This window comes from Phyllostomus hastatus, unplaced genomic scaffold (genome assembly GCF_019186645.2).
Source record: "Phyllostomus hastatus isolate PE091 unplaced genomic scaffold, TTU_PhHast_1.1 phas_contig_16, whole genome shotgun sequence".
NCBI lineage: Eukaryota > Metazoa > Chordata > Mammalia > Chiroptera > Phyllostomidae > Phyllostomus > Phyllostomus hastatus.
Genome location: NW_025333643.1, coordinates 19,363,275 through 19,385,300, shown reverse-complemented (window position 1 = coordinate 19,385,300; position 22,026 = coordinate 19,363,275). Strand labels below are relative to the sequence as shown.

Below are 22,026 nucleotides of genomic sequence, written 5' to 3'. Positions count from 1 at the left end.
GACTATACCACATTTTTTTACCCATTCTGCTGGTGATGAACATTCTGGTTGTCTTCAGTCTGGGGTTATTACAATTCCTATTGCCATAATCAACCTAGTACAGGTGGCCCACACTTTTTGAAAGTTCACTTTATGACACTTTGATTTTGTGTAATACAATATAGACTAGTATCTGTTTTGGGGTAACCAAAAAGAAAAAAATCCAAAGAGGATTTTTTGCTTTTATAAAAAAAGGCAAAAATTGAAAATACTATTCAGTGTTTGTTTGGCAGGGAGTCATTGTAGAGGCGGTGTGGACCCTTAGCAGCAAGAATGACTCTGCTAAAGTCCTTCCCTAGAAGCTATACTCTGCATTGCAGTGTTAAGCACCATAGCTTTGAAATGTGTCTGTTGGTGCCTGTCCTTTATTTTTATTTATTTTGTGTGCCCATTAGCAAAAGGTGACCTAAGGTATAAGAGAAAACTAAGAGAACTTGTAAGGGTATTACACTTAGTGTGAAATTGGATGTAATTAAGTGTTTCAATTAAGGTGTATGAAATAAAGACTTTTTGTGTGCATTGAAGTTGTGAGCGCCCACCATTCATACTATCTTGCAGGTGAGGGGGAGATACAATGAACTTCATTGATGGTACATGATAACAAGTAAGCTCCTCAAGCCACTTGCCTTCTTCAGAGGGTCTGGGATGGAAACTGTGAAGGTTAGGAGATTCTCAGTATGCTGGGGGATTGATTTGGGGCAAGCACTCCCCAGCAGCTGAGGACCTCTCTCCCTCTTGCTGGAGCTGGTGGTTCAGGGGGCTTTTACTCCTTGGAGGCCATGTGGACCATAAGGTCCACCACCCTGTTGCTGCATCCAAATTTATTGTCATACCAGGAAGTGAACTTGGCAAAGTGGTCATTGAGGGCAATACAAGCCTCAGCATCGAAGGTAGAGGAGTGGATGCTACTGTTAAAGTCACAAGAGACAACCTGGTTCTCAGTATAGCCCAGCATGCCCTTGAAGGGGCCCTCTGAGTCCTGCTTCACTACCTTCCTGATGTCATCGTATTTGGCAGCTTTCTCCACGTGGCAGGTCAGATCCACAGCTGATATATTGGGGGTGGGGACACAGCAGGTCATGCCAATGAGCTTCCCATTCAGCTCAGGATGACCTTGCCCACAGTCTTGGTAGCACCAGTAGAAGCAGGGTTGATGTTCTGGGAAGCCCCTCAACCACAGGTTCCCAGAGGGTCCATCCATGGTCATCTTGGTGGCAATGATGGCTGGACTGTGATCATGAGTTCCTCCATGACACCAAAGTTGCCATTTGTACTATTTTCATGCAAAGAGAAAGAATCTTGACAGCTGCCAAAGTTACTATTGGTTCTGTTTGTGGCAAGTGTTCATTATAGTTGGCATCTAGTAATGGCAAAAATGGAAAGTCTATTGGCTGAATGGATAGTGGGTGTACAAAGCATGGTGTTCTATTAAGTTATCCTATACTTAAGGAGAAATAGTCTTTTTAATAAGTGAAACTACATCATACATTAATTCTACTTTATACAGATTACATATGTATCATATTATTCCTGGTTTTACTATATATTAATGTTATTTTAGGTTTATATGTGATTTTGTAACTTCTTTTGGGGGATCTGAAAATGCTTAAAATTTTTCCAGTAAATTAATGGTAATTATTTCTTCACTTTATGCCATTTAGGCTTTAAAGGGTTTCATAGGATCTGTCTACTTTTTGATAGCAGGGAGATCTGTATAAATCTTTTAGTGAATATATACATATATATTTGTCACCATTTATCTTAAGAACTGTAGTCTCACAAAAACCTAAGGAACAGAAATTTAAGAGTTTTTTTTTAACTGTATTTCAGAAGAGGAACAGAACAATTTTAAAAGGGATGACTACCTCTGCTAAGGGATGAAACATAAAGGCGATAATAGAAGTAAAGTAAAACTTGTTTTCTGAACTTTGTGTCTCTGTGGAGCCCTCAGAATTGAGTTTAAATGGTTAAAATTTGTTTAGTAATTTATATTTTGTACTAATTGCTTTGATCTTCAAGTAATTAAAACAATTGAAAGAGGAAGAGAGTGTGTACTTTCCATGCTCAATATTTAATTTTTATGAAATTATCCCTAATGATGGTGAAGTACACAGAGTATACTCTAGCCTCTTTGGAAACATATTCTTCCAGTAACAAATTTACATTGGCATCTTCAGAATATGGCTTGCAAATTTCCAAAGAATTGAAATTTGAGAACAACCATAGTTTGGTTCTTTTGTTGTGTAACTTCTTCCTAAGAGTTGATTAGATACTTTGGAAGTTATAAACCTGTACTATGTAAAATACAGATTTAGAAGAATCAGAAACAAATATCATATGGATAATATTTTATATTAATTGCACTTTAAAATAATATTATAGAAAGCCTTGGTTGGCACAGCTCAGTGAATTCAGCATGGGCTGCAAACCAAAGCATCACAAGTTCAATTCCCAGTCAGGGCACATGCCTGAGTTACAGGCCATGGCCCCCAGCAACCTCACATTGATGTTTTTCTCTCTCTCTCTTTCTCCTTCCCTTCCCTCTCTAAAAATAAATAAATCTTTAAAAAATAAATAAAAGGATATTATAGATATATTGGGTTAGATATATTATTTAAGTTAATTGTATCTATTTCTCTTTATTAAGGCATCTACTAGAAAACTTAAAATTACATATATGGCTCATATTGCATTTATATTGTGTTTTAGATCTTCACATCACCAAATACTAGTAGTTTGGCCAGAATATAATGTTTTGACAGGATTAGAGAAATAAGTTTTTCAATTGTGCTTACTTTCAAAGTGTTTACTTTCTACATCTACTCACAGATTCCATGGCATGTGTGAACTTCATTTGATTGCAACTATATTTTACCTTGCTTTTTCATTGCTTTTATCATGACATTAATAGACATTTAGTAAGTGCCAACTATGTTAAGAGGTAAGAGAGCTGTGTTATATAGTCATTGCTTCTTGTTGAAGATAAAAGTCCCATATGTTTCTTTCATTCATTCATTCAATAAATAATATTTATTGAGCTTCTGCTGTGTGATGGCAAATAGGCAAAACATGGGGGATATGATGAAAAACAAAGGACAGCCTCTGTTGCAGAGAAGGTTAGAGTCAAATGGAAGAGAGAGATAAGAAAACAGAATGAGTGTATGTCCAGTAGAGCCCCTGGAGGTAGTGGGGCAGCATTATGGACCATGACCTGCTTTAAACACTTTTCACCAATGATCTCCTACTCTCATACTTCCTCCCAGCTCCTAGAAACAAGTCTTTTAATTTCTACCAGGAAGTCACAGAATGTAGAGGACCACCAACCAAGAGTATTCTGGGAAGGGAATCTTACATATAAATATATAAATCAGTTGCTATAGAACTATGCCTTTGGGCTGATGATTTGGGGCACTGTCTCAAATTGAGTGATGGAGAATTCACTTGATCTCTTATAATTTACAGAAGAGTTTATCATCAGTTTCCTAGAAGAATGTGTGTATGTTCCTTCAGATGATGGAGAGGGTATATTCTGAACTGCTTAATTGTCCCGTGACTGAATTGCATAATGCCTATAGAATCATCTAGACAGCATGTATGGCCTGAGACAGCATATGCCAGTTGTTTGCTGCCTTTAAAATTATATTATGTGCATAACTGAAGCTGAATGATGTATTGTATGATTGCATCTTACAATGATTCTGAATATAAAAGAAGTCTTCTTAATTCATTTCTAGCAGGAAGGAATCACTTCAAACTTCAGTTTAAAGTTTGTAGGTTCAGTTTTCAGCTGTGATTCTCACTAGCTGACTAACATTGGGCATATTAGCTAGATTGTTTGGACATCACCTCACAGTGGAAGGTCAACTTGCATATAAAGGCAAGTGGGCTTTGAGAAAGTGACATATGTAAATCATCTTGAAGAGGTGGTTCTTCAAGACTGCAGGGTAGGGAGATTCTAAACTCATCTACTCCCAAAGACACAACAAATCTGCAGCTACACATGGAACAAATCACTCTGAGAAAGACACTGAAACTAGCTAAACAACTCTTCCACAACTGAGAATAAAAGAGCCACACAAGTCAGGTGGGAGAAGTAGAGATATCTTGCTGAAAACCTACTCCTGATACAGCTACTCACAATCAGGTGGGATCTTACAAATAGAGAACTGTTCCCTGAAGAGCAAGGGGTCTTTGCCCCATATAAGTCACTCCAACCCTTAGGATCTATACCAGAAGGACAAACTGGTAAAACATCTGGCTTTGAATATCAATGGGGCTTACTTCCAGGATAAAAATAGGACTGTAGGGATGGCAGATTCTACTCTTAAAGGGCTTGAATGCAAACTCACTTACCCTGGGACTCAGTGCAAAAGCAGCAATTTGGAAAGTGCCTAGACAATATGTGAAGGAGACTTATTTGCTACCCTTAAAGAATCTACCAGAATGGAAGGAGCCTGATTGAACTCTCTCCAAGGACAGAGGCACTGGTGTGTGCCAGATTTTCATTCTCCTTCTAACCTACTAGCGCCGGTGGGGGCATCACATTCTTTCACTGCACCTTGCCAAAACCAGCATATGAGCGCAGCTGGTGCAGCCCACACAGGGGATGCCCCTTGAGGTTCAAGAGACAACAAAGAGCTAGGGCAAGATTAAAATAATAAATTTCATCTCCTACACAAGGCCACTCTTTAAAGAATGAGAGAGATAAATGTTTTGCCGAATGCATTGAAACAAAAACAGATTAAAGCAAAATGATGAAACAAAGAAATATGTTCCAAATGAAAGGACAAGATAAACACCACCCCCGAAAAACAAAACTTAATGAAATGGAGATAAGTCATTTGCCTGATAAAGAGTTCACAGTAGTTATCATAAATGTGCTCGCCAAACTCAGGGGAAGTGTAGATAAGCAATGACAACATCAACAAAGAGGTAGGGAAGTATCAAAGAGAAGTCACAGAGCTTAAGAATACAATAAATGAACAGAAAAATAACACCAAAGGAGTTCAACAACAGATTAAATGAAACAAAAATTAGAATTGGTGATATGGAAGACAGAACAGTGAAACACCCCAAACAAAGCAAGAAAAAAAATTGAAAAGCGAAAATAACTTATGGGAACTATGGGACAACATCAAGCAGAATATCATTTGCATTTTAGAGGTCCCTGAAGGAGAAGAGAGAGAAAAGGGGTCACAAATTATTTGAATAAATAATGGCTGAAAACTTCTCCAACCTGGAGAAAGAAACATACAGATCCAGGAAGCCCAGAAAGTTACAAAGAAGATGAATATAAAGAGATCCACACAAAGACATACTATAATAAAAAATATCAAAAGTTAATGATAAAGAGAAAATCTTAAAAGCAATCAGAGAAAAACAACTTCTAACCTACAAAGGAACCCCAATAAGACCACTAGAATCATTCTCAGCAGAAACTTTTCAGACCAGGAGGGAGTGGTATGATATATTCAAAGGGTAGCAAGAAAGAAAACTTCCAACCTGAAGTACTCTACCAGCCAAGTTTTCACTCAGAAATAAAAAAGATAAGAGTTTCCTTTTTTAAAATTATATTTTATGATTGTGCTATTACAGTTCGCCCAATTTTTCCCCCTTTGTAGTAGGCCAACTCCCTCAGGCAATCCCCACACCATTGTTCATGTTCATGTGTCATGCATGTAAGTTATTTGGCCACCTCATTTCCTATACTGTACTTTACATCCCCATGACTATTCAGTAACTACCTACTTGTACTCAATCCCCTCACCTCTTCATTTCCTCACACCACCTCCCACCTGGCTACCATCAAAACACTCTATATCCATGATTCTGTCTCTGTTCTTCTTGTTTGCTTGGTTCACTTTTTAGATTCAATTGTTGATAAATATGTATTTTTGCCATTTTATTGTTCACAGTTTAGATCTTCTTTTTCTTAAATAAGTCCCTTTAACATTCATATAATTATGGTTTGGTGATGATGAACTTTAGTTTTTTTCTTTTCTGGGAAGCTCTTTATCTGTCTGTCCTACAACTTTAAATGATATCTTAGCTGGGTAGAGCAATCTTGGCTATAGATCCCTGCTTTTCATGACTTTGAATATTTCTTGCCAATCCCTTCTGGCCTGCAAAATTTCTTTTAGAAGTCAGCTGACAGTCTAATGAGAGCTCCCCTGTAGATTACTAACTGCTTTTCTCTTGCTGATTTTAAGATTCTCTCTTTATCTTTGACCTTTGGCATTTTAATTATGATGTATCTTGGAGTGGGTCTCTTTGTACTCATCTTGTTTGTGACTCTCAATATGGCAGCATAAGTAAGTAAACACAGCTTACCTCCTTGCACAACCACATCAGAATTATAACTAAAATATAGGACAACCATCCCTCAGAACTGTCAGAAATTGAGTTGAATGGAATTAAAGAAACCACATCCATCCAGACTGGTAGGAGGGGCAGAGAAAAAAAATGGCCTGCTTCCATAACCATATGTGGTGGATAGATATTTGGGAGGGATATCTTGGAAGCAAAAAGTTCCAGCCCTGCACCAAGGCCCCCAGCCCATGGTTCCAGTGCCAGGATTATAAGTCTCCCTAACTTCTGGCTGCAAAACCAGTGGGGATTGAATCAGTGGAGAAACTTATGGAATCTCAAGCAGTTACCCTTAAAGAACCCACACATGGACTTAGACTCATTCCCTCTGAGCTTCAGTACCATAGTAGCAGCTTGAAAGGCATCAGTGGCATACAGGGAGGAACCTAAGTCTCTGGCATCAAGGCAAGAGTTAGGGGACAGTTTTCTCCCAGACAGAAAGATGGGCAGAGGCCATTGTCCCTGTTCTGAGCTGTACCCCAACAAAGCCACTGAGCCAACAGGTGTATGAAATATATGAGACCCCATCAATCTGACTAACACTGTCCTGCCCTGGAGATCCCCAGAGACCCCATCCCACCCAACTAATAGGTGCACCCAAACTGTTAACTGTGGCTCTTCCATGTGAATGGCTAGTCTTGGCTTATTCTTCACAACATCCTAAAATCAATCAAACAAACAATAGCCAGCCTCAGTGAGCCCCCAGCCCCACTGTACCTCTTGCTAAGTGGCCCCAGAGCTAGCACTATCAGCAGCCAGCCTAAATTCATAGCTTGGCCTCTCCTGGGAATCTCCAAGCCCAGCATAAGTAGCAGCCATCTCAGACTGCTTTATAGCTCATGCAGGATGGCCCTAGGCAGAACACAGGTTGGAGCTGACCTTGGCCTCCATCACCCAGGAAACCACAGAGCCTGTGCACCCAGTGGAAAGCTACAGATCACAGTGGAGCACCACAACCCTGTTGCTGCACAGCTGATCCTCCGCAGAGGGAAGAATTTTCCATATAAGCAAAACATGAAGGAGTTTATCATCACTAAACCAGCCTCACTAGAAATGTTAAGAAAATTCTTTAATCTGAAAAGAAAGGGCACTAATTATTAACAAGAAAACATATGAAAGTAAAAGTATCAATGGTCAAGGTAAGTATATATTTAAAAAAAGTGTATTAAGCACTTAAAAAGCTAGTGTGAAGGTCAAAGATAGTAAAAGGTAGTAAAAGCTAGTGTGAAGGTCAAAGGTAGTTAAAATAACTATGACTACAATAATTAGTCAAGGAACACAAAAAATAAAAAGATGTAAATTGTGATATCAAAACATAAACCAGGGGTTGGAGGGTGAGTAAAAATGTAGAGTTTTAAAATGCATTCAAGCTTAACTTGCAGCCAACTTAAAATAGACTGAATATATGTGTATATATATATATATATATATATATATATATATATATATATCATCATCTACATGAGCCTCTTGGTAACCATGAAGCAAAACCTATAGTAGATACACAAAGGATAATGGGAAAGGAAACTAAGCATAAGACTATAGAAGGTCATCAAACCACAAGGGTGAAAAGCAAGAGAAGAAGAAAGTAACAGAGAATAGCTGCCAACAATTAACAAAATGACAATAAGTAAATAGCAATAATTAAATGTAGACATACTAAATTCGTTAATCAAAAGACATAGAGTGGCTGAATGGATAAAAATAAAATCAAGACCCATGTATATACCACCTATAAGAGACTCACTTCAGACCAAAGTGTTACTGTGTTACAAAGACACACAGACTGAAAGTACAGGGGTAGAAAAATATGTTTCATGCAAATACAAAGCAAAAGAAAGCTAGGTAACTATGTATATTATAGTCAAAATAGACTTTAAAACAAAGTCTATTTTTAGACAAAATAGACTTTAAAACAAAGACTATAATAAAAGATGAAGATGGGCATTTCATAATGGTAAAGGAATTAATCTAATAAGAAGATACAACATTTGGGAATATGTGTGCACCCAACACTAGGGGCACCTAAATATGTAAAACACAAACATATATAAAGGGATATATAATAATTGAGGGGACTGTAATATCCCTTACATCAATGGATAGATCACCTAGACAGAAAATCAGTAAGAAAACGTTGGCCCTAAGTAATACTTTACACCAGATGAACTTGATATGTACATGCAGAACATCCCCTCCTAAAACAGCAGAATATACATTCTTATCTAGTGTACATGGGACGTTCTCCAAGATATATCATATGTTAGCCACAAAACAAGTGTCAATAAATTTAAACAGACTGAAATCATGTCAGTCATCTTTTTTATGACAATAGATAAATACAGAAATCAATTACAAAAAGAAAACCAGAAAAAAGTCACAAATATATGAGAATTGAACAACATGCTACTGAACAACCAATGGGTCAATGACAAAATCAAATAAGATATTACAAGAAAAAATATTTCATAACTATCTATGGTGATTCATGATAACTAGACTTATTGTGCTGATTATTTTGCAATGTGTACAAATAAGAATCTCTATGTTTTATACCTGAAACTAGTAAAATGTTATATGTCAATATCTCAATTTTTTAAGTGACATTTATCTCATTATATCACCTAAATTATTCTCACTGTATAAAATGTACTCATGCAGAAAAGTATATAAAAATAAATTTAAAATCACCTCTCGTCCCATCACCAAAGAAAAATGTATTAACATGTTTGTGCATACCTTTCCAATTGTTTTTGGATATTATTTTTCATAGTTGAGGTCTTACTATATTTATGTAATTATGTATTCTGCCTTTTTAATTTGACATCATTGTGTAAATATTTTGCAGAATGAAATTATTAAGTAAATATTATGTAAAAATATTTTCATAAAGAAACCAATTTTAACAACTTAATTTTGGTCTCATGTATAATTTTTCATTGAATGAACATATTTAATCTTTTGGAGGATATTTAGGTAGATAAGAGACATTTAAGCCATTAGAGGACATTTAGGTAAACAAAAAGTCAATTTTAAAACTTTAAAGCAAGATAAACATAATATTTGAAAAAGTTAATTCAAGCCCTGGCTGGCGTAGCTCAGTGGATTAAGCGCGGGCTGTGAACCAAAGTGTCGCAGGTTCTATTCCCAGTCAGGGTACATGCCTGGGTTTCAGGCCATGACCCCCAGCAACCACACATTGATGTTTTTCTCTCTCTCTCTCTCTCGCTCTCTCCCTCCCTTCACTCTCTAAAAATAAATAAATAAAATCTTTTTTTAAAAAAAGATACCTTTAGAAAAAAAAAGTTAATTCAAGCTACAGCATAATGTTCCTTTTTTATGGTTATAAATTAATTTGTGTAAACTACAATTTTCATGGATAATATCTTCATTTTAGAAAGATACTTTCCAACAAAAATCAACTAATGAGCCTTTAATAAACATTAGTTTTTGCCTACTATGGAAAAGAATCATGAGTTACCAACTACAGGGTAATGCACTGATACAGTATGATGTCCAATTGCTTGGGCAAAAAATTTGGTATCACATCTATGAGAGAAGAAAGAGAGGCAGTCACTGGAGAAGGATTCATGAAGAGCTGGGTGAGACATCCTTGTAAGCTGAGGCTTGAAGGATAGGATAGGATTGAAATAAGTCTCTATAGTACAGGGCTTTGATAGCCACATGGCATATCTCTTTGTCTACAAAGATTTTTGTGATTATTTATTACATATATTAATACAACAGATATAAATCAATCTGCCTAATACATGCATTTCCTTGAAGCTTCCATGGTGGCCAGGGTGTATTGCTGAGAGAGGAAAATGCCACCAGCTAAGTTTAGTGGGGATTATTCCATGCACAATATTTAAAAAAGTACAGGAGAAGATTGCTCTACAGATTTTTTTTTTGTAAAATTGGCTGGTAAGAGGAGTGGGTAAAATACGTGCAAACAAGGAGAAAGCAACTTGGTAAAAATGCCAGGCCATTCTCTCAGTTAAATATTAAAGACATGGAGAGTTTGACTTGATTCAAGCATGCTTTACATCCAATTCTTTATGTAATTTACATCTCTGACTCTTAGCTGTTGTTGGGTCATCAGCCTCTTTGAAAGCTTAATGAAAGAGCTAAGCCCTACTCCCCACCAAAAGAAGAAAAGAAAGGTTGTATGCATTTATATCTCAGCATCTACCTTCTTACTAACAATGTCCAGGACTCTAGGTAAAGAAGAGCTGGTTTATAAACAATGTGTAGTAATATAAAGTACCATACTTCAATCCTGAGTTGGGTTTCTCCTCTCTAATTCCTTTGGTTTTTGATTCAGGCTCATTAGAAGTAAAAGGAGAGGATGGGGCTGGACTTCTCTATGTGTCCCTGAACCTGCAGCATGATGCTTGAGGGGACCTGAGTCCTCACCACAGCTCTGAGTGGGAAGTCTGCATCTCCACTTAAGGTCATGGAGTGGAATAAAGAATTATGCTTGTCATATATAGAAATATTTAGATGAAGTAAGACTGAGGATACCTAAAATGACACACGATAAAATTTCATACTACCTAAAAATCAATGAGAAATAACATCTTGAAAAAATTTAAATTTTGCCAAAGTTGGCCCAGGAAAATGAGCTTTGGTAGAAATAATGGCCAATGAGAAAATTACCATAGCTAAAAACCTTTGAAGTCATGTGAATAAAATGTGAGAGAAGAAGCAAATGTTTATTAAAGTTTTTCAAAACATGAGCTTACTCTTATGAATATAATTTTGGTAAAGTAAAAATGAAAATGGAAAAAAAATTGAGATGATTTATTTGTGCTGAAAAGAAATCCAATTAAGTGATTAAATTGGCTTGATGACATTCACCTGAGAAACTACAGCCTTGAAGATTTTGTAGTGTTGATTTAAATCTGATTAATGTTTGTAATCAAAATATTTGTGACATTGAAGTGGCAGTTTTAAACTCTGGGGTCAAAATGTCTTGTTTTCTGAGAGGTGCATTTTGTGCAATAATGCACCGTGAACTTAATGGTCTCTAAGGTGGAAGCCTTCATTACTGTGTCACATATTAAGGCCGATAGAAGTTATTCTTAATTTCAAAGTCCTTGATCAAAAAGTGTTTGCTTTTGGACTGCAATCTTTCTTTGCTATTAAGACTGTTAATGCTTAAGAGGAAATAATTGTTCAGTATCTTATTTTCTAAGAGTCACAGATTCTTTGCCTGAGCAAGGAAAATTTCTAAGTTAGTGTCATCTGAATTAGTGCCTTTTCAACTGGAAACAACTATCTATAAAATACTTGTTGCTTCTTCTGCTTGTTTTTAAAAATTGCAATTCAAGTTAATATCAGTCAAATTTGACTCTACTCTGATTGCTAAATTCAGTAACATGTTCTGCCAATTTCTGGATGTGTGGCCTTAAACAAGTTACTCAATCCCTCTAATTTTGTTTCCTCAATCTTAAATGGGAGCAACACACACACACACACGCACACGCACACACACATGCACCATAGGATTATTATGAGACTTAAGACAGGAAGACTTTTTAAGTACCTTGGCTTGAAGTTGATACTCAATAAATTGTAGTCTTTACTATCACCACTCTTACTAGAATATTGTACATTTTCCATTCTCACAATGTCCTTACTCTAGCTGTTTGGTTTGAATGATTTGTTCCCCAATAAGTTTGAACATTTTCCAAGGCAAGTGTTAGGCTCTGTTCCTTTATAAGTTCCTTTCGTTCCTCTGTATCAGTCTTCAGAGTCCTAGCAAAAAGTGGGGAAAAAAACACAGCTGGCTCACTCAGACTGGGTAATTGAGATATGCTGAATGAAAGGGTTATTAAAAGAAGAATGCACAGAGTAAGGGGAACCCATAAGGGGTGAACTAGCTCCCTGGGGCTAGCAAGAGCAGGGATCCCAAAGCACCCATAGCTTGAAGAGGCAGGAGAGGAGGACAAACTAACAGGAGGTGTAGCTTTAGATGGAGAAGCACCAAACTATCTGACCAAGAGGGAGACCATAAACAAATACTCCAACCTCTCTCTCATTCCCCCAGAGGGTCCCCCTTCTGGTCCATCTCATTAGCTGAGCCGAACAGAAAGCCAAAAGACAAGGAAGCTGGGTAAGGCAGTCCACAGTAATCAACATTCCTAAACCCAGGGGAGGAGAAAGAAGGAGAGCTGGTTTGAAAGTAAACTGCAGAGCCCCCTCTGACCCAGTAGATTGACAGAGCTGCTTTATATATGACAGATGCTGATAAATATTTGTGGAAAGAAAGGAAATGAGCTTCATAAAATGTTGAAAAATCATTCCAAAGTATAAAAATTAAGAAAGACTATTCCTAATAGCATAGTAGTTTGGAGGCAAAGTTTGGAATCAGACCGACCCCAGTTGGAATCTTGCTTTTACTACTTCCTGTGTGATCAAGGGCAGTTATTAAGTAAGTTTAGTTTCCTCCTTAGAGAAAGGGAGATAAGGTGAATATCTTCTTCAGAAGCTAGCTACTTTTGAGGAATGAATGAGATGGTGTATAGAGTATGACTGGTACAGAAAGAAATGCTGAAGAAATTTTAGCAAATAAATGATCAATACCAATAGTTCTCAGCTGGGGTTAATTTTGCCCCCCTGCCCTGGGAACATTCTGCAACATCAACAGACATTTTTGGTTTTAACTATTGAGAAAGTGCTGTTGGCATGTAGTGGGTAGAAGCCAAGGAGCCTACTTACCATCTTCATGTCTTGGATAGCCCTCCACAAAAGAAATTATTGGGCCCAAAATGTTAATATTGCCAAGTTGGAGAATGCTGGTCTAAAATGTTTTCATCTCACATCTTTATCCTTGTGCCTTTATATTATTTGATACTTATTTTTAAGATCCATCATTATTCCTCCTTTTTTTACTCTCAGTAAATTTGAGATTTCTGTCCTCCTCCTCCCATAAAAACATGAGGTGTTATTATATATAATACTTCAATACTCTGTAACATTTACCTTCCACTATGTTAAGTGAATGAGTAAATAAATAAGAAAAAATAGAAATCATTGTGATATGTTATAATCCAAGCTACAACTACTCCATATTAAAGCACTTGAGTCAAATACATATTATAGATTTGTAAGGAAAAACAATACAGAGATATTTCAATGGGCATTTCAAATCACTAGGGGGCAATACATTGGAACCCATTGTACCTGCAGCCATAATTTCTGGTGAGGTCCTAAAGTCACAACTCTTAACAGTAATGAATGTGAAATAGGTCAGTGGAATTAAACATTGATTCAAATAAGAACCACCCTTAAACATCTTTTGGTTTTATTGTTTTCTCTCTCTGTCCCCCAGTCAGTCCCATTCTACCCAGAGTTGTTGCCCCTGGAAACAGTAGAATTTATTCTTGAGAAAGTTGAGGTTATGAAAGCAGAATGACTCTTGACCTCAAGAAAGCTCTGGGTCTTCACTATTTGCTTCCTTTCCCCCAACCTCAAAGGAAGAGTAGTCCTCCCAGCTCTCAGTTCATTTATTCATTCATCGAATATTTACTCCAGTCCTTGGCTAAGGCAGAACAAGCATGATGGTCCCTGTCCTCATGAAACATGGGAACATTAGTCGATTAAACAAGCAAATTATTAAGTGACCAGGGCTGTAAAAGAAGCAGGAGTCATGACAGAAAAAAAAATTGGAGTCCTACTGAGGCAATCTGAACAAAGGAGACATTTAAGGTGAGGCAAGAAGGAAGTAAGTTTTTCCAAGTGCAAGGCAGGGGAAGAGCCCTCCAGGAAAATGACTAGCATGTGCAAAGACCTGTAGGCAGGGAAGAGTTGAATATGTTCAGGGAATAAACACTGGTGAGTGAGGTTTCCCTGGTAAGAAAATGTGGGACAAAATCAGCTGGAGAAGAGAGAGCAGGGTCAGTGAGGATCTTGAAATTATTCTGAATGGAGTGGGAAATGGAATTATTTTCAGCTGAGCATCAACCTAATTTTTTTTAACATTCAATGTGCATTTTCTATGGGTTAAGAGCCAAATGTAACTTCAACTCTTTAACAGTTAAGGAGTAGTTACATTTATACAGTCCTAAAATTATTTCGACCCTTTGAAGGCAACCTTGAGGTTGATGTGGCCCCCGGTCAAAATGAGTTTGACAACCCTGGGCTAGAGTGTTGACTGTAGAATGTGTAGCAGCAGCACTGCCCTCTGGGTGCCAGTAGCAATTTCCTCTCTTCCCCCAGTTGTGACGCAAGTTCAGATTTTGGCAGATGTTGGGAGTGGGGGCATGCAAAATCATCCCTGGTTAAGAACCCCTGCCATATATATATGAAGAGAGAGAGAGAAAATTAAAACACATGAAATGCTATTACCCAGTAATGACTATATTAATGTCTTCCAAGCTCTTCTTAAGCATTTTTTGTTGTTTGCTTCAAAATATGTCTCTTGCAAAGATCAACCACTTTAGAGCAATGGTCCTCTTCTTCCCCAGCTAGTGGGTACTCGATCCCACTCATCAATCACCCAGCAAGAATACTGATAAGAATTTGTGTGTACTGGTTCTTCTGAGCATTGAAATAGATCTTGAAGGTAAAAGAGTGGGGTTGTGTAAGAACAGGCAGGTTAAGGAGCAGGCCAGTGTTTTTCGCCTCACAGACCTCTCAGGGGTTAGTACTTCCTGCTCATCTCAGAAGCCCGCAGCTCTATCCAGTGACCCTGAGCCAGTACCACCTCCGATTCAGAACTAGTGCCTCTTAGCAGTTCAGAGTCATGGCTGGTGATGACACAGTTTTGGGACACAGAAGAGTGCATCCTTTCTCTATATTAGCACTCTGAATGAGAGAATAGTGGGACAGAAAAGGACGGCTATGACTTAGTTTTAGAAAAAATGATATAGCATAGTAAGCTAGCTTCAGATTTTTGATTTGAAAACTGTGAAGGTGACTAACATTGTATCATTTAATAAGTGTTCATAAATGTTTGCTTATTCATCTGAGGTGTCAAGAGAGTGTTTTGAGCTCTCTTCATTTTAACTGCCCCCCCCACTCAAGGTTTCTACCTCTACCACCATCAAATTCCATCAGCCAAAGATTTGCTGACTCATTCCATGAAAATATATTTGGTGTATATCACACCTTCTCTGTCCCCATGGAGTTTAATGTATAGTAGAGGAAAAAGAAACCAAATAATCGTACAAATAAAGGTCTAATGACAACTGTGACCATCACTTTGAAGGGGTGTTCAGTACCTATTAGGGAGATTAAAGAGATTTGAACTAGTTTTGGATTGGGGGAAGTAGAAAATTGCTCAGTGGATATGAAGGGTGTTCAGGGATATGAAGAATGAGTAGACGTGAAACAGATGGAGAAGGCACAGATGAGGAGAGCACTCCAGGCAGGAAGTACAGCATGTTGAAAAGCCCAGCAGACAAGCTGACTTTATCTCAAGAGGCCCAGCAGTATGTGTCTTACAGGTATGTATGTTTGTGTGCACAAATGTGCATATGTGTTTTAACCTGGCATCACTGGCTGCTGCCCACACTCAATAACACTAGGTTATAATCAAATTTCGTGTGTTCTGTGGTGAATTCATGTTTAATTTTCATTCATATACACCATATTTTGCCATGTATAATGTGCAGTTTTTGCCCAAAATTTTTGAGGGGAAAATAAGGATGTGCATTACACATGGGTAGTACTAATTCAGTACCTATCTAAATGTTTTTAATTTCTTATTTATGCTTATGCATTAAAAGTGTAACTCCAGAAAACATACATGAACATTATACATGTCAAAATACAGTATCATTTGCCTACACAGAATAAATTTATTGCTGTTTAGCTCAGCTTTGGAAGGCAAGTTTTCCAATCTGATTCTTTGTCTTTATGAAAATCATACAGGGCAGAAACTATAAAATAATATGTCAACACAAACACAGTGAGACAGAAGAGTGATATGCACAGAATTGTGTTCAACAAAACAAATAATTATAAAGAAAAAAATCAGGATCCAGAAACACGTAGACAGGAAAGATGATCAAAACTAGAAGTACTGTGACATATTGGAAAGAGCGTAAATTTTGAGATCTGAAGTACCTGCATTCAACTCTCAGTTTCACATTCTATATAGCCCTAAATAAATTGTTTCATTTGTCTGAATCTGTTTTCTTATCTGTGAAATGGGGTAATGATGACTACCTTATGGGATGAGTGTGAGGAATAAAGATGATTTATGAAAATCATGGGCACATTGTTGTGCTAAATAAATGGTAGCTGCCATTATTATGTATGGTTCATATTATAAAGTCGTAACAGCTAGATTTAATCACTGAGCCACAGATTTCACAGAGCTTCCTGGTGTTCATAGCAAAACAGTAAAGTTAGAGGATTGATAGTGTTAATGAAGTAAAACCATAGAAACTTCTCTTAAGACAAAATTATCCTGGAAATTAAGCATGCAAGAGATGTTTTACCCTAGTCTTCATTGAGGCCTCCCCAAACAATATAGGAGACAATATCTTTAAAGTCATCCTTGTAGCAAATAAGTATAAATTCTATGCATTTATTTCTTCTTTAATCTTTCAGAGTAAGAATCATAGAGCCAAAGAGCAGATTGTAGGAATTATTTTTTAATTTAGCATTATATCTCTGCCAAAAATTCTTGTGTTTTGTAGCATTTACTGTTCAGATCATGTATTTTTTTTATTTTATAAGCATGCATTTAAATAGTGTTTATGAAGTACTCTCTCTCAGACCTCTAAGAAAATCTTAGAGATGTGTGTTATAATGTCATCTTACAGATGAGGAAATTGAAAATCAAAGTTCAAAGTTAGTCATAGAAATGGATCCAGGACCTGGACCAAAGACCATTTAACTTGTTCTATTCCATCCTTATCCTCTAGCCCAGCCTGCCACCTTAACAAATATAGCTAGCATGTATGCTCCCCTGACAGGGAAATAAATAAAAAATTTCATATAAAAAACAACAGAATGAAGGAAAATTAAAGTGGAAGCTGTTGATGTAAAATTGTTTTATTACCAAGACATCAAGAAATGAGTTTTCTGGGAGCGCTATCTTAATCTTTTTGTTGTTGTTTTCTGGCTTATTCCAAATTGTTTAACTAAAATGACTTAGATAAAAAGGATATCAAGAAACACATTCAGCAAGATCATGGCAGTGCAATATACACCAAATTGCATGAATGGCTGTTTTGAACTCTTCAGCCTCCAAAGCAAGCAATAATAAATGAACCCATTTGCATTAACAAGGAATATACAAAACTATAATTTATAACTTTAATGTAATGTTATATTGAATTAGGTTAACTCATGTCCAGTAAACACACTCAAATTTAACTGGTATTTAAACATCTTCTCAGTTAATATAATTTTTGTTTTCCTACATGATTCTGAGTGAAAGTATAGTAAATTAGCCATGCTATGTATATTAAAGTAAGTCATTAGTGCCTTCTAAGGGAAAGGCACCCCTGAATCTTCTAAGCAGTTCCACTTTGGATAAAACCTTAATATTTTATTTCAACATTTTTTTACTTAAAAGAATGTTGGTGATGATGAGGAGAAGGGTGATAATCAAGAGCTATGAAGGGTCTGAGATTTTACCCTACTTGCAAGCTAATAAGTTAACCTGCCAGAGATTCATTCATACATGTTGGCAGATGACACAAAATTCTTATATCAGTGAAGACGGACTTTCTTACTCATGGCACAGCAGGGGGCATGTGCTTCCTGTTGACATTAGTTCCTCTTGGTTCCCAAGTCTCATGGGGGTGACATGGACTCTCTACAAATCCTGGTAGATACTGATTATTCAGTGGGTCTGTTTTGTAGTTGAGGCATCCTGACTTTAGGAAACACCAAACATTGCTGCTAGCAAATCTGCCCAATTTTTATCCTGCAGGGAGACAGTCTCTTTATTATCCTCATCAGGAAACAAATGTTTCCTCTGCCCTGCAGAGAAACCCTACTTCTATCTTCCAAAATATAAACATTCTTGAAAGGATAGTCAAGAACAAAAGCTGTCTGGAGAATTGTAGAAACACCACGAGGAGTCACTTCCCAAAAATGATGGTGGTGGTGGTGGGTAACATTTATTGAGCTCCTATTTCCCAGACATTGAGTCAAGCCCTTTATATACATAGTCTCACTTGACCCTCATTACAATCCTAAAAGTAGACAGTATTATTCACATTTATACATAAACATAGTCAAGACTCTAAGGGGTTTAGCAACTTTCTCAGGGTCACATATGCAGAAAGTGGCAGGCCCAACACTTAACAGTTCTATTTGACTGTGGAATTTGTGCCCCTATTCCTAACATTACCCCACTGCTTTACAATTAATTATACTTGCACCTGAATATTTGCCATAGAAGAAACAAGTTACTATATAAAAATAGAAGGAATTTAGATTGGGTCTATAAAGGTATACTCTTTTTTCTTACCAAGATGTCAAGGGTGAGTGATTCACAAGTGAACTAATTGGGAGAGGAGAAGACAGAGCCCAGGTCTGAGTGTAGGAAGGCTGTCCAGAGATGGAGCACTTCACCAGCAGGTTCTCCAGCTAACACTGGACAGACGAATCCTCAGTTTCGAAAGCAAGAGTCCTTAGTTAACTCTGGGCAACTAGCCCTCTTATTTGATGCTTTAAACATCCATTTAAGAAATGAATAGCCTGCCAAAACATAGAGGTAATTGTCAATAAGGGTGTAATATCTGTGAAGTACTACTCCTCTCCTGGAGAATATGGACCATTTAGAGACATACAACTCATGTGGGCTCTGCAGAGAGGGACCATTACAACAAGATACCAGAGAATGATAAACAGCCGAAACTTGGATAAGCAGTTTTATCCACAGGGAAAGACCAGCCTTGGCTGGTGGTGTTAATGCCAAGTATCTTCTGACGTCTAGGGAGACTCATGGCAGTGAATCCTCCATTAGCACCTGGAGATTCCTGTGCTTTAAGATCCAGGTCATTCATTCATTCAACAAATTCTTTTAGACTGTCTACCTTGTGTGAGATCTTTATTCCTGGTGTGGTATAAATACAAGTCTGTTATTACAATACAAAGGTATTCATCGTACAAAAGACCTATGTAGAAAGTTTAACAGGAGAAGATAGAAAAAAGTATCTAACACATCCCAGGGACATTGGGGGAAGCTTTACTTTGGTAACATGTGGACTGAGCTTTAAAAAAATGAATAGAAATTTGATACCCCTGTTTAAGTTCTTTGTTTCACTTATATCAATCTAAAATGTTTAATTTATTTAAAACTTACTTGTATATTATCTATCTCATGTCTTTCTTGCCCACTTTTGTATTTACAGTCTTAAGAATAGTGCCAGAAACACATTATTTGCTCAGTAATTACTGAATAAATGAATGAATATAAACATTAAGTTTTGCTTGTATTCTTCCTGATGATGATATATATCTAACACAGATAAAAAGGATATATATATATATATATATATATATATATATTCATTTTTCAGTCCCCAAAGATTCTTTTGTTATAAGTAACTTTCAGAAAACCTTTTAAATTGGTCTTCAAAGCAATATCTATCTTTTGTACAAGACAGGAAGAAAAGTGAAATTAGAGTTGATTGACTTATTCATTCATTATTCATTAAATGTTTTTTGAGCATCTACTACATACAAAAAGCTGGATGTTAGATAGTCATATAGAAGCCAGGAACATGACCCTTATCCATAAGGAAATAAAACATAGCCTTGAGACACAGTTTGTAAACACACTATATAAGAAAGAACAAAACAAAGAGATGTAACTGGAAAAAAAAACATGGAGTTAAAAGTCAATTTCTTGGACATTCCCTGCAGAAAAACCCAGTACCTCAAATATTTCTTTTCCAGGAGGAAAACTTTTGAATTGGATTGTACAGATGAACTCCACACATTAATTTCCTGACAATATTTCTCACCCCATCTTTCTTCTATTTTTCTCTTAAAATAAAGGAAGAATTATGTGATTGATGAAATTATAAATATAAGCATACTTATTATTTTAAGAGAAATAATAAGTTAAGCTTAGAAATATCCTAGGATAGTTAATTAGTGTGTGATTACTAAAAACTAAATTAATGGGAACTAATGTTTTCCCCAGGAATGGTTTGTTTATCCAAAGAAATTCTGTTATACATCTTTTTGATTCCAGGATTCCCTATGTTTATTTAAATTTTATTTTTTTTCACCACTAAAACATACAGTTTTTAAGTAGTCTAGCTTATTCTCAAATATGCTGATCCTGAGTGGTTATAAAAAATTTCTGCAGGTCATTTAAGTTGAATCAGAAATGGTTTCCAATCAGTGAAATCATTTTTTTAGTTCGAGCAAATGATGCTAATATATAAAAGAGTTGCAATTATACCCATGCCTAGACTCTCTGCTGCACACCTTCTGCAGAAAAAAAAGTAATAACTTTTAACACAGCATTTATTTTCTTATGTAACTCCTTCATGGACTTCATCACTCCTTTTCTTAACTTGACCAAATGCAAATTGCTGCTATTCAGGAGTTCAAGGAAAGAAAACTCTGCAGTTGCTTCTTAAAACCCAAAGAATTTAATATCTTCCCTGGAGATTTCACTTTCCTGAACAAAACCTTGTATAGCACCCCATATCTTATAGGGTCAACAAGTTCAGGCTTTTCACCTTGTCAAACATGACCATCTATTATGTGGCCAATGCCATCCTTGCCTTGCACTTAATCACTTAGAGTTCCCCCCACCCCAATAGTGATTTCTGTACCCTTGTTTATGGTATTTCTGCTACCTCAATGCCTGTCCCAACTTTCTTTCTTTAACTGTCTATTATTTCTTTTTTCCAAAAGCATCTCCTCTTTGTGTCTTGCAGGGAATCTCCCCCACCACACAGGTTAGGCTAAGCACCATAATACCAGTGGTAGACAGAACCTCTGTTGAAACCATCTACCCAGATCTGTCTTGCCCAATAGATGAAAAGATACATAATGGCCAAAATGTGTTTTATTTATCTATGTGCCCTGATGTCTGGCAATTTGTGGGCACCCAATAAACATTTGTTGAATGAATAAATGAATGCATGAGGGCCCATGAGGCAGGAAAGACTTTAAAAATACAATTCTAGGGCACCAAAAGACAAGCCTGAGGCATACAGCTAACACAAAAATGAGAAAATGTAGGTAATTGTTGAAACAGTGTTTATTGAACACCCGCTTGCTAGTGTAGGAAGTGCAGTGATGAACAAGATAAATAAGGACCCTACTTCACAGAGCTTACTTCTAGGGCATAGGCCAAGATTTTTACCAAAAGCAAAACAAAACAAAACAAAAACAAAAAAAAAGAACAGTAAGTTCTATGAAGAAATAAACAATCCTAAGGTGATAAGAGGATGGTAAGGGAAAGATTTAGATTGCATGGTCTCAGCAGACCTCTTTGAAAAAATTTAGAGATGATAACTCAAGGATGAGCTGGGGAAATAACCTTGCTAAGAGCTGGTGAGAGAGTATTCCAGTACAGCAAAGGCACTGAGGTAGGCCAATGTTCAGGATTTTGAGGAAGAGAAGGTCTATCATTATTATATAGAAGTGAGGTTGGGAAATTGAAGGGCCTGAGTTCAGGAGGAA

At 36.8% G+C, this 22,026-nt stretch overlaps 1 protein-coding gene across 26 annotated transcripts in view; it reads left to right on the top strand.

Moving 5' to 3' along the window:
* The window catches only part of CADPS (calcium dependent secretion activator), a 461,254-nt gene that overhangs the window by 62,415 nt on the left and 376,813 nt on the right, over nucleotides 1-22,026 (top strand). The window lies entirely within an intron of this gene.